We start from the raw sequence: 9670 nt of genomic DNA on the forward strand, positions 1-9670 counted from the left end.
CTTCTGTCTCTTTCTGTTTTCTGTCTCTTTACACTGCCTCAGAAATCTACACAAATGGCCCGGGTTTGATTCTTAGCACCCACATGGTAATTCACAACCATCTGTAAGTCTGGTTCCAGGTGGTCTGAGGCCCTCTTCTGGCTTCCATGGGCACCAGGCACATATGGTGCTACAATATAGACATATTTGCAGGCATGAAGATTCATACACATAAATGACAATAAAATCTTGGCTTGGCATGGTGGCTTATGCCTTTAATCCCAGTACTTGGGAGGCAGAGGCAAGTGGATCTCTGATTTGGAGCCCAGCTTGATCTACACATCAAGCTCTAGGCCAGCCAAGGCTACATACATAGTGAGACCCTCAATAATAATAATAATAATCACAAAATAATAATAATTACCTATTTAATGCAAAAAAGAAAGGGGTTGGGAGACTGACTGTCTTTTTTTTTTTTTTTTTTTTTTTGAGACAGGGTTTCTCTGTGTAGCTTTGCACCTTTCCTGGGACTCACTTGGTAGTCCAGGCTGGCCTTGAACTCACAGAGATCCGCCTGACTCTGCCTCCCAAGTGCTGGGATTAAAGGCATGCGCCACCACCGCCTGGCTCTGACTGTCCTTTTAAGAGCATACCTCCAATGACCTTAAAACTTCTATGTAGCCCATCTCTCAAGGGTCCTGTTACCCACCATTGGGCCCAGTTTAGATGTTTCTGGGCTCACCCTAAGATGTTGGATAGATAAGAGGTTCTCCCAGAAAGATTACTTACTTGAAGGGCACAATGTTGCCTTACTGGGCATGTACTCCAAACCAGTTCTGGCTAGATCAGCCCTTCTGTTCTTTTTACCAGGATACACTGGGAATTATATTTGAATGGAAACTGCCTAAATCTGATTGTAATCAGGGTTGGGGAACCGTACACTGATGTTCAGAGATCTGGAGTATGAATAGCCTCATAAAGGTAAGGGTTCAAGGGGGTTCTGAGGTTGTTAGGTGCATTGTCTGCCGAGAGATTGTGAAGAGCCCCCAAACAGCTTGACCACACAGCAGCCATGACAGGCTTAGGGGCCTCGACACAGCTTCTGTGACAGGCTTAATGGCAGGTAACACCCAGATCCAGAAAAAGCCTTAAGCTGACACCACCCAGGGATGAGGAAGGACCTAACATCCCAAACATTTCAACCATTAGATAAGGTGGCCAGATGTCCCTGAGTCTAGCACACACCTATTTTTGTTTTACAGATACCCCTAGACAATTATCAGTCAATCAGGGTCCTGGACCCTGGAAACCCCCTCACCCCATCCTCTGCTATGATAAACTCTGCCCCGCCTGGGCTCCGGGCTCTCTGCTCTCACCGTTGTGTCGGACAGACAGAGAGACCAAGCTTGGAACTTGAAGAGAATAAAGGCTCTTCGCTTTTACATGCAGGATTCAGTCTCTGTGGTGGTCTTTTGGAGGTCCCCGTGATCTGGGCATAACATGTGTATCTGTGTACTATATCCATGCAGTGCCTTTGGAGGCCAGGGGAGAGCATTGGATCCTCTGGGACTGGAGTTATAGATGATTGTGAGCTGCCATGTGGGGGCTAGGAGTCCAACCTGTGTCCTCTGGAAGAACAGCCAGTGCTCTTAGTGTAAGGATTCTGATATGCACAGCTCGGATCTTGTCTGGCACCTTATTACGTCATCAGCAGGTGACTGCATCCCAGCCTAAAAGCCAGATGTGCACCCCCACATGCTCTCTTGGTCTCTCTCCACGCTCTGTCCCTGTCTCTCTCTGTCCTTCTAATAAAGCTCTAAAAGGTACCACTGGGTTCTGTCGTGACTGTGACCAAACCAGCGCCAGCCACAGTGCCATACACCCTTTCATTTAGCCACTGAGGCATCTCTCTAGCCCACTGTTTTGTTTTTGAGACTGGATCTCTCATTAGCCTGGAACTTGCCAAGTATACTAGGCTGCTGGCCAGGGAGCCCCAAGGATTCACAGTCTCCATCTCTCTAAATCTGGGCCTCCAGGTACAGAGCACCCTGTCTGTTTTGTTTTGTTTTGCTACATGGGTGCTAGAGATCAAACTTACATGGAAAGCACAGACCTATTTATTTGTTTGCTTATTTATTTTGAGACAGGAGCTCACTCTGTAGCCCAGGCTAGCCTCAAGGTTGAGATTGTTCTCTCGCCTCCACCTCCCATGAGCTGCATCCTGCCTCAGGTTCCTCAGCATTAGGATTATTAGTGGCTGGGGGGTGCAGGCCTGAACTATGGCTCCACATTGCCTCCTGAAGCAGCCTGAAGAGCCCCTCTGTGCACCCCTCTTCCTGAGACCACTCTACTGGGTTGAAGCTGGGATTCTGGACTTCTACAGAGTATTTCTGCAGATTCCAGTAGGAAGCAGTTGCCATTGTATGATTTGCGGGGATGGGTTTACATCTGACAAGGTAAAACTCTAGGTTACAAGGGCTGCAGGACTAAATTCAGATTTTTTTTTTTTTATTGTAAATGAGGGCTTTGTCTTGTTTTTGAGATTCCCAGAAAATGCCTTGGAAGGCAGTATGGTCTTCTTCAAGGTCACACAGTCTCCGGCCCTGAGCAGGCAGGGTTCATGGCTAATCTAGCCTTGATATTTGGAAATGTTTCCATACTGAAAGAAGTACTCCATCTATCGTGGGCAGACTCGGCAGCCAGTGCGGCCAACTGTCCTGTGTTCTTGGTTCTTGGTTGCTGAGAGCCTTAACCAGACTCCTTCCTCCCCCTCCTGAGTTCCCCTAATTTCCCCCATCTTTTTATCCTGCCTCAGGATTATAGACATGAGCCCCACAGCCAGCTAAATTGATGGTTCTCATGCTGTCCGTCTACTGCAATTACCCAGAAGGAATGTACGGCAGTCTAGATCCTACTCCATGCAGTGATCCAGAGCAATGGAGACTTGTAGACCTCTTTAGGTGACGCAGTGAAACAATATCTTCTTCTTTATTCGACCTAACAAATGTTATGACTCAAATGGACTTAATAGATATCTATAGAACATTACATCCTAACACAAAAGATTATACCTTCTTCTCAGCACCCCATGGAACCTTCTCAAAAATTGACCACATGCTTGGTCACAAAACAAATCTCAACAGATACAAAAAAGTTGGAATAACCTCCTGTATCTTATCCACCATGCCTTAAAGTTAGACTTCAACAACAAAAATTATAGAAAGCCTACAATCTCATGGAAACTGAATAATACCCACCTGAAACATCAATGGGTCAAGGAAGAAATAAAGAAAGAAATTAAAGATTTCCTAGAATTCAATGAAAATGAAAGTACAACATACCCAAACTTATGGGACACTATGAAAGCAGTGCTAAGAGGAAAATTCATAGCTCTAAATGCACACATAAAGAAGATGGAGCAATCCCATAACAATGAATTAACAGCACAACTGAAAGCTCTAGAACAAAAAGAAACAAACTCACCCAGGAGAAATAGACGCCAGGAAATAATCAAATTGAGGGCTGAAATCAACAAAATAGAAAACAAGAGAACAATACAAAAAAACCCAATGAAACAAAGAGTTGGTTCTTTGAAAAAATCAACAAGATAGACAAACCCCTAGCCAAATTAACCAAAAGGCAAAGAGAGAGCACCCAAATTAACAAAATCAGAAATGAAAAGGGAGACATAACAACAGATAACGAGGAAATCCAGAGAATCATCAGATCATACTTCAAAAACCTGTACTCCACAAAAATGGAAAACCAGGAAGAAATGGACAATTTTCTGGATAAATACCACATACCAAAATTAAAAAGACCAGATAAACCATTTAAATAGACCAATAACCCCCAAAGAAATAGAAACAGTCATCAAAAGTCTCCCAACCAAAAAAGCCCAGGACCAGATGGTTTCAGTGCAGAATTCTACCAGACTTTCAAAGAAGAACTAATACCAATACTCTTCAAATTGTTCCACACAATAGAAACAGAAGGAACACTACCAAACTCTTTTTATGAGGCTACAATTACCCTGATAGCCAAACCACACAAAGATGCAATAAAGAAGAGAATTACAGACCAATCTCCCTCATGAACATTGATGCAAAAATACTCAACAGGGCCGGGCGGTGGTGGCGCACGCCTTTAATCCCAGCACTCGGGAGGCAGAGGCAGGTGGATCTTTGTGAGTTTGAGGCCAGCCTGGGCTACCAAGTGAGTTCCAGGAAAGGCGCAAAGCTACACAGAGAAACCCTGTCTCGAAAAACCAAAAAAAAAAAAAAAAAAAGGAAAAATACTCAACAAAATATTGGCAAACCGAATCCAAGAATACATCAAAAAAATTATCCATCACGACCAAGTAGGATTCATCCCAGGGATGCAAGGATGGTTCAACATATCAACATATGAAAATCTGTCAATGTAATACACTATATAAACAAACTGAAAGAAAAAAAAACACATGATCATCTCCTTAGATGCTAAAAAAGCCTTTGACAAAATCCAACACCCCTTCATGATAAAGGTCTTAGAGAGATCAGGAATACAAGGAACATTCCTAAACATAATAAAGAATTATAGCAAGCCAACAGCCAACATCAAATTAAACGGAGAGAAACTCAAAGTGATATCACTAAATTCAGGAACAAGACAAGGCTGTCCACTCTCCCCATATTTATTCAATATAGTACTAGAAGTTCTAGCTAGAGCAATAAGACAACAAAAGGAGATCAAAGGGATACAAATTGGAAAGGAAGAAGTCAAACTTTCAGATGATCATTTGCAGATGATATGATAGTATACATAAGTGACCCCAAAAATTCTACCAGGGAACTCCTACAGATGATAAACTCCTTCAGTAAAGTGGCAGGATACAAGATCAACTCAAAAAAATCAGTAGCCCTCCTATACACAAATGATAAAAGGGCTGAGAAAGAAGTCAGAGAAACATCACTCTTTACGATAGCCACAAATATTATAAAATACCTTGGGATAACACTAACAAAATAAGTGAAGGACCTTTTTGATATGAACTTTAAATCTCTAAAGAAAGAAATTGAAGAAGATATCAGAAAATGGAAGGATCTCCCATGCTCATGGATAGGTAGGACTAACATAGTAAAAATGGCAATCTTACCAAAAGCAATCTACAGATTCAATGCAATCCCCATCAAAACCCCAACACAATTCTTCACAGACTTGGAAAGAAAAATACTCAACTTCATATGGAAAAACAGAAGACCCAGGATAGCTAAAAGAATCCTATATGATAAAGCAACCTCTGGAGGCATCACCATCCCTGACCTCAAGCTCTACTATAGAGCTATAGTAATAAAAACAGCATGGTACTGGTATAAAAACTGACATACGGACCAATGGAATCGAATTGAAGACCCTGACATTAACATTCACATATGAACACCTGATTTTTGACAAAGAAGCCAAAAGTATACAATGGAAAAAAGAAAGCATCTTCAACAAATGGTGCTGGCATAACTGGATGTCAATATGTAAAATATTACAAATAGATCCATATCTGTCACCATGCACAAAACTCAAGCCCAAGTGGATCAAAGACCTCAACATAAATCCAGTTACACTAAACTTAATAGAAAAGAAAGTAGGAAGTACTCTTGAACGCATTGGCACCGGAGACCACTTCCTAAATATAACACCAACAGCACAGACCCTGAGCACAACAATTAATAAATGGGACCTCTTGAAACTGAGAAGCTCTTGCAGGGCGAAAGACATGGTCAATAAGACAAAAAGACAGCCTACAGAATGGGAAAAGATCTTCACCAACCCCACATCTGACAGAGGATTGATTTCCACAGTATATAAAGAACTCAAGAAACTAGACATCAAAATACTGAACAATCCAATTAAAAAATGGGCTAAAGAGCTAAACAGAGAATTCACAAAACAAGAATCACAAATGGCTGAAAGACATTTAAAGAAATGCCCAACATCCTTAATCATCAGAGAAATGCAAATCAAAACGACTCTGAGATACCACTTTATACCTGTCAGAATGGCTATGATCAAAAACACTAATGAGGCCGGGCGGTGGTGGCGCACGCCTTTAATCCCAGCACTCGGGAGGCAGAGGCAGGCGGATCTTTGTGAGTTCGAGGCCAGCCTGGGCTACCAAGTGAGTTCCAGGAAAGGCGCAAAGCTACACAGAGAAACCCTGTCTTGAAAAACCAAAAAAAAAAAAAAAAAAAAAAAAAAACACTAATGACAGTCAATGTTGGAGTGGATGTGGAGCAAAGGGAACACTCCTCCACTGTTGGTGGGAATGCAAGCTTGTACAACCACTGTGGAAATCAGTATGGCGGTTTCTCAGAAAATTAGGAATCGAGCTACCTGAAGACCCAGCCATACCACACTTGGGCATATACCCAAGGAATGCTCAATCATACCACAAAGATACATGCTCAACTATGTTCATAGCAGCACTATTTGTAATAGCCAGAACCTGGAAACAACCTAGATGCCCATCAACGGAAGAATGGATTAAGAAAATGTGGTACATATACACAATGAAGTACTACTCAGCAGAGAAAAACAATGAAAGCATGAAATTTGCAGGCAAATGGATGGAACTAGAAAAAATCATCCTGAGTGAAGTAACCCAAACCCAGAAGGACAAACATGGTATGTACTCACTCATAAGTGAATTCTAGATATAAAATAAAGAACAATCAGACTACAACTCACAGAACCATGGAGGCTATATATATAGCATGGTGGACCCTAGGATGACTGTGGCTTGTAATAAATTTTGGTTTTACTCAATTACTGAGCAAGCCTCAATGAAACATTTCACTATTAAGATAAGAATACATACTGTATCAAGCTGATAATAGAAAAATAAATTAATTAATTAATTTTAAAAAATAAAAAATAAAAAGAAAAGAAAAATTTGAACTATTAAAAAAAAGAAGACCGGGCTGGAGAGATGGCTCAGCGATTAAGAGCACTCACTGGCTGTTCTTCCAGAGGTCCTGAGTTCAATTCCTAGCAACCACAGGGTGGCTCACAACCATCTGTAATGAGATCTGGCTCCCTCTTCTGGCATGCAGGCAGAACACTGTATATATAATAAATAAATAAGTAAGCTGGGCGGTGATGGTGCATGCCTTTAATCCCAGCACTCGGGAGGCAGAGGCAATCGGATCTCTGTGAGTTCGAAGCCAGCCTGGGCTACCAAGTGAGTTCCAGGAAAGGCACAAAGCTACACAGAGAAACCCTGTCTCGAAAAACCAAAAATAATAAATAAATAAATGAATAAATGAATAAGTAAATCTTTTAAAAAAAATAACCAAACAAACATATTTTACTAAAGTAAAAAAGGGGGGAACTAGGGACTCATCATTCTTCACCACATTCTATTCTTTCCCTTGTTTTACATATTTAAATTTTTTTATCGGATTCTGCTGGAGTATCCACTGCAGATAAGCACTGGAGGGCTCCTGTTGCAAATCACCCTCTGGAGCAATGGAAGGATCTTTCTACTGGCACTTGGAGGAGATCCGATCTGGTGTTGGTGTGGGCCCAGGGTTCTGTTTATGCCTTTCCTCAGGACAATGAGGTTCCTCTTTGGATTCCTGAGCACTGAATGCACCCTGTGGCTGCTGCTAAAGCCCAACATGACAGAGACCTATTGGGTATTCATGAAAAACTCTACCCTTCTGATGCCAATGGGGATTGAGAGCCCAATATGGCCAGCTTTGGCAAGCATTAATGTAAGCCTAGGAACTGTAGCCATGCGGTTGAATTCTCCAGAAGGTAATGTATGGTAACTGCTTTTTCAAGTATGTTTGGGAACATGTCACCCAGACACCTTGGAGATTAAGGATAACCCTGAAGGTCACTGACCTCCATTTGTTAACAGTTGCATGCCAGCTAAGCCTTTTCATTTTCACAATCTCCTTCAAGCTGGTGTAGTACCTACTTTTCAGGAGTGGCTCTGTGCAACATTTATTGGCCTCCTGAAATTCATTTAGCTCCCCTTTGAAGATACCTTAAAATTTATGAGCCTGAATGTAGCCATTATAAGACCATTAATTATGCTCCTTATGAGCTGCCTGTTTTTTCTTTATGGTTCTTAGTTTTTTTGTTTTTTTTTTGCAGAGCTGCCAGCTTAAGTCATGCTGGGATTAAGAAAAATGGGCCTTGGTGGTTCATGTTCCTGGAGTTGTATCCATGCCAGTCATGTCCACACTCTCCAGAAGAGAATTTGACATTGCTGCTGCCATTGTTGCTGTTATAGCAATGGTGGCCACCGATGCTACTGCTTCTGGGATTACCATTTCATAATTGCTTACTACAGCTAGCACAGTGGAGACCCTGGCAGCAAAAGTAGCTACCACAGTTAGTTAATCTTTCATTCTATTGGGCATGATAAATTTAATTCAGTAGTTATATACATTTCGATTGGGTTTGAAAATCATAAATTTATAAACTCAAGTTCCATTCATTTGCTTTTGGGATACCATCTTACAAGGACTCCAATTTGCAGTAAGGCTCATTAAGGAAGGGAATGGCTAAGTTGCCTTTAGCCTACTGGCTATGGGTGGGATAGGACCTCTGTTGGTCTTTTCTGTGTCGAACACACAGATTGCAAGCCCAGTGCCACTTTGAGATCTTTGGCAGCAGTTAACTCTGCAGCTCACACAGGATTGAGCCTGTATGATAATGAGTATTCAGAGACGGGCAATGCCTTGGGGGCACTCACCAACCTAAGACAGAGCACCTGTGTGGCCTGGGTAGGCGTCTCCATGACAGGTAAGGTGACCTGCTGACGTCCCCCACAACCTAAGTCAGAAGCTCGTTTTTTTAGTAAAAGGGGGACCTGTAGGGTCCTGGCCCCTGTTTTGGGTAACTGTTGCCTTGCTTGCTGACCTTGACCTTGATATCCTCCCTATGCTAATTCCCTCCTGGGTTCCACCCTCCTGAATGCTTAAGGGAAGTTCCTTGTCTGTGTATCTTGCATAATGGGCGTTAACAGTTTAGATGCAAGATTGTAAAACATTGGTAGCAAACTTCTGCCCTCCAGGGTTCTCCCATTGTGCTGTAAGCCTCTATTTAAGACCTCTTCCCTCCTTCAATAAACAGCATTTGGTATTAAATAAAATAAAATAAAATGAAATGAAAGTCTCACTATGCAGCCCTGGCAGGCTTAGGATCACTATTTACACCAGGGTAACCTCAAACTCATAGAAATCAGCCTGCCTCTGCCTTTGCCGGGATTAAAGGCATGTGCCACCACACCCAGTTTATGTAGCTTGTCAGTCAAGCACTCTACCAACTGAACTACATTCCCAGGTGAATATCCTTAACCGTTATCCTGCTTCAGTGATTCACTGTGGCTAGCATTGACTGTGCAGGCCAGTCCCAGCACTTAAATTACATATAGCTTCACTTTCTCTCTGCCTCCCAGGTAAGAATAAGCTGAATTTCTCAGAAAGGAAAAAAGAAAAGCTACACCTCTGTTAATGATTCTACAGAGCTGACCAATTTGAACTTAATGAGAGCTAAAATGTTGCAGATTCAGAGACAAATTATTTTGAGCAATCCTTGACCCCTTTCATAGCTATCTATTGCCCACTTCTGTGTGTGACCTAAGATCACTTGAAATCTTTGGGGATGTGTTAGCTTAGACCTACCAACCCCACAGCCAAGA

The sequence above is a fragment of the Peromyscus maniculatus genome, chromosome 3 (genome assembly GCF_049852395.1).
Source record: "Peromyscus maniculatus bairdii isolate BWxNUB_F1_BW_parent chromosome 3, HU_Pman_BW_mat_3.1, whole genome shotgun sequence".
NCBI classification, from domain to species: domain Eukaryota; kingdom Metazoa; phylum Chordata; class Mammalia; order Rodentia; family Cricetidae; genus Peromyscus; species Peromyscus maniculatus.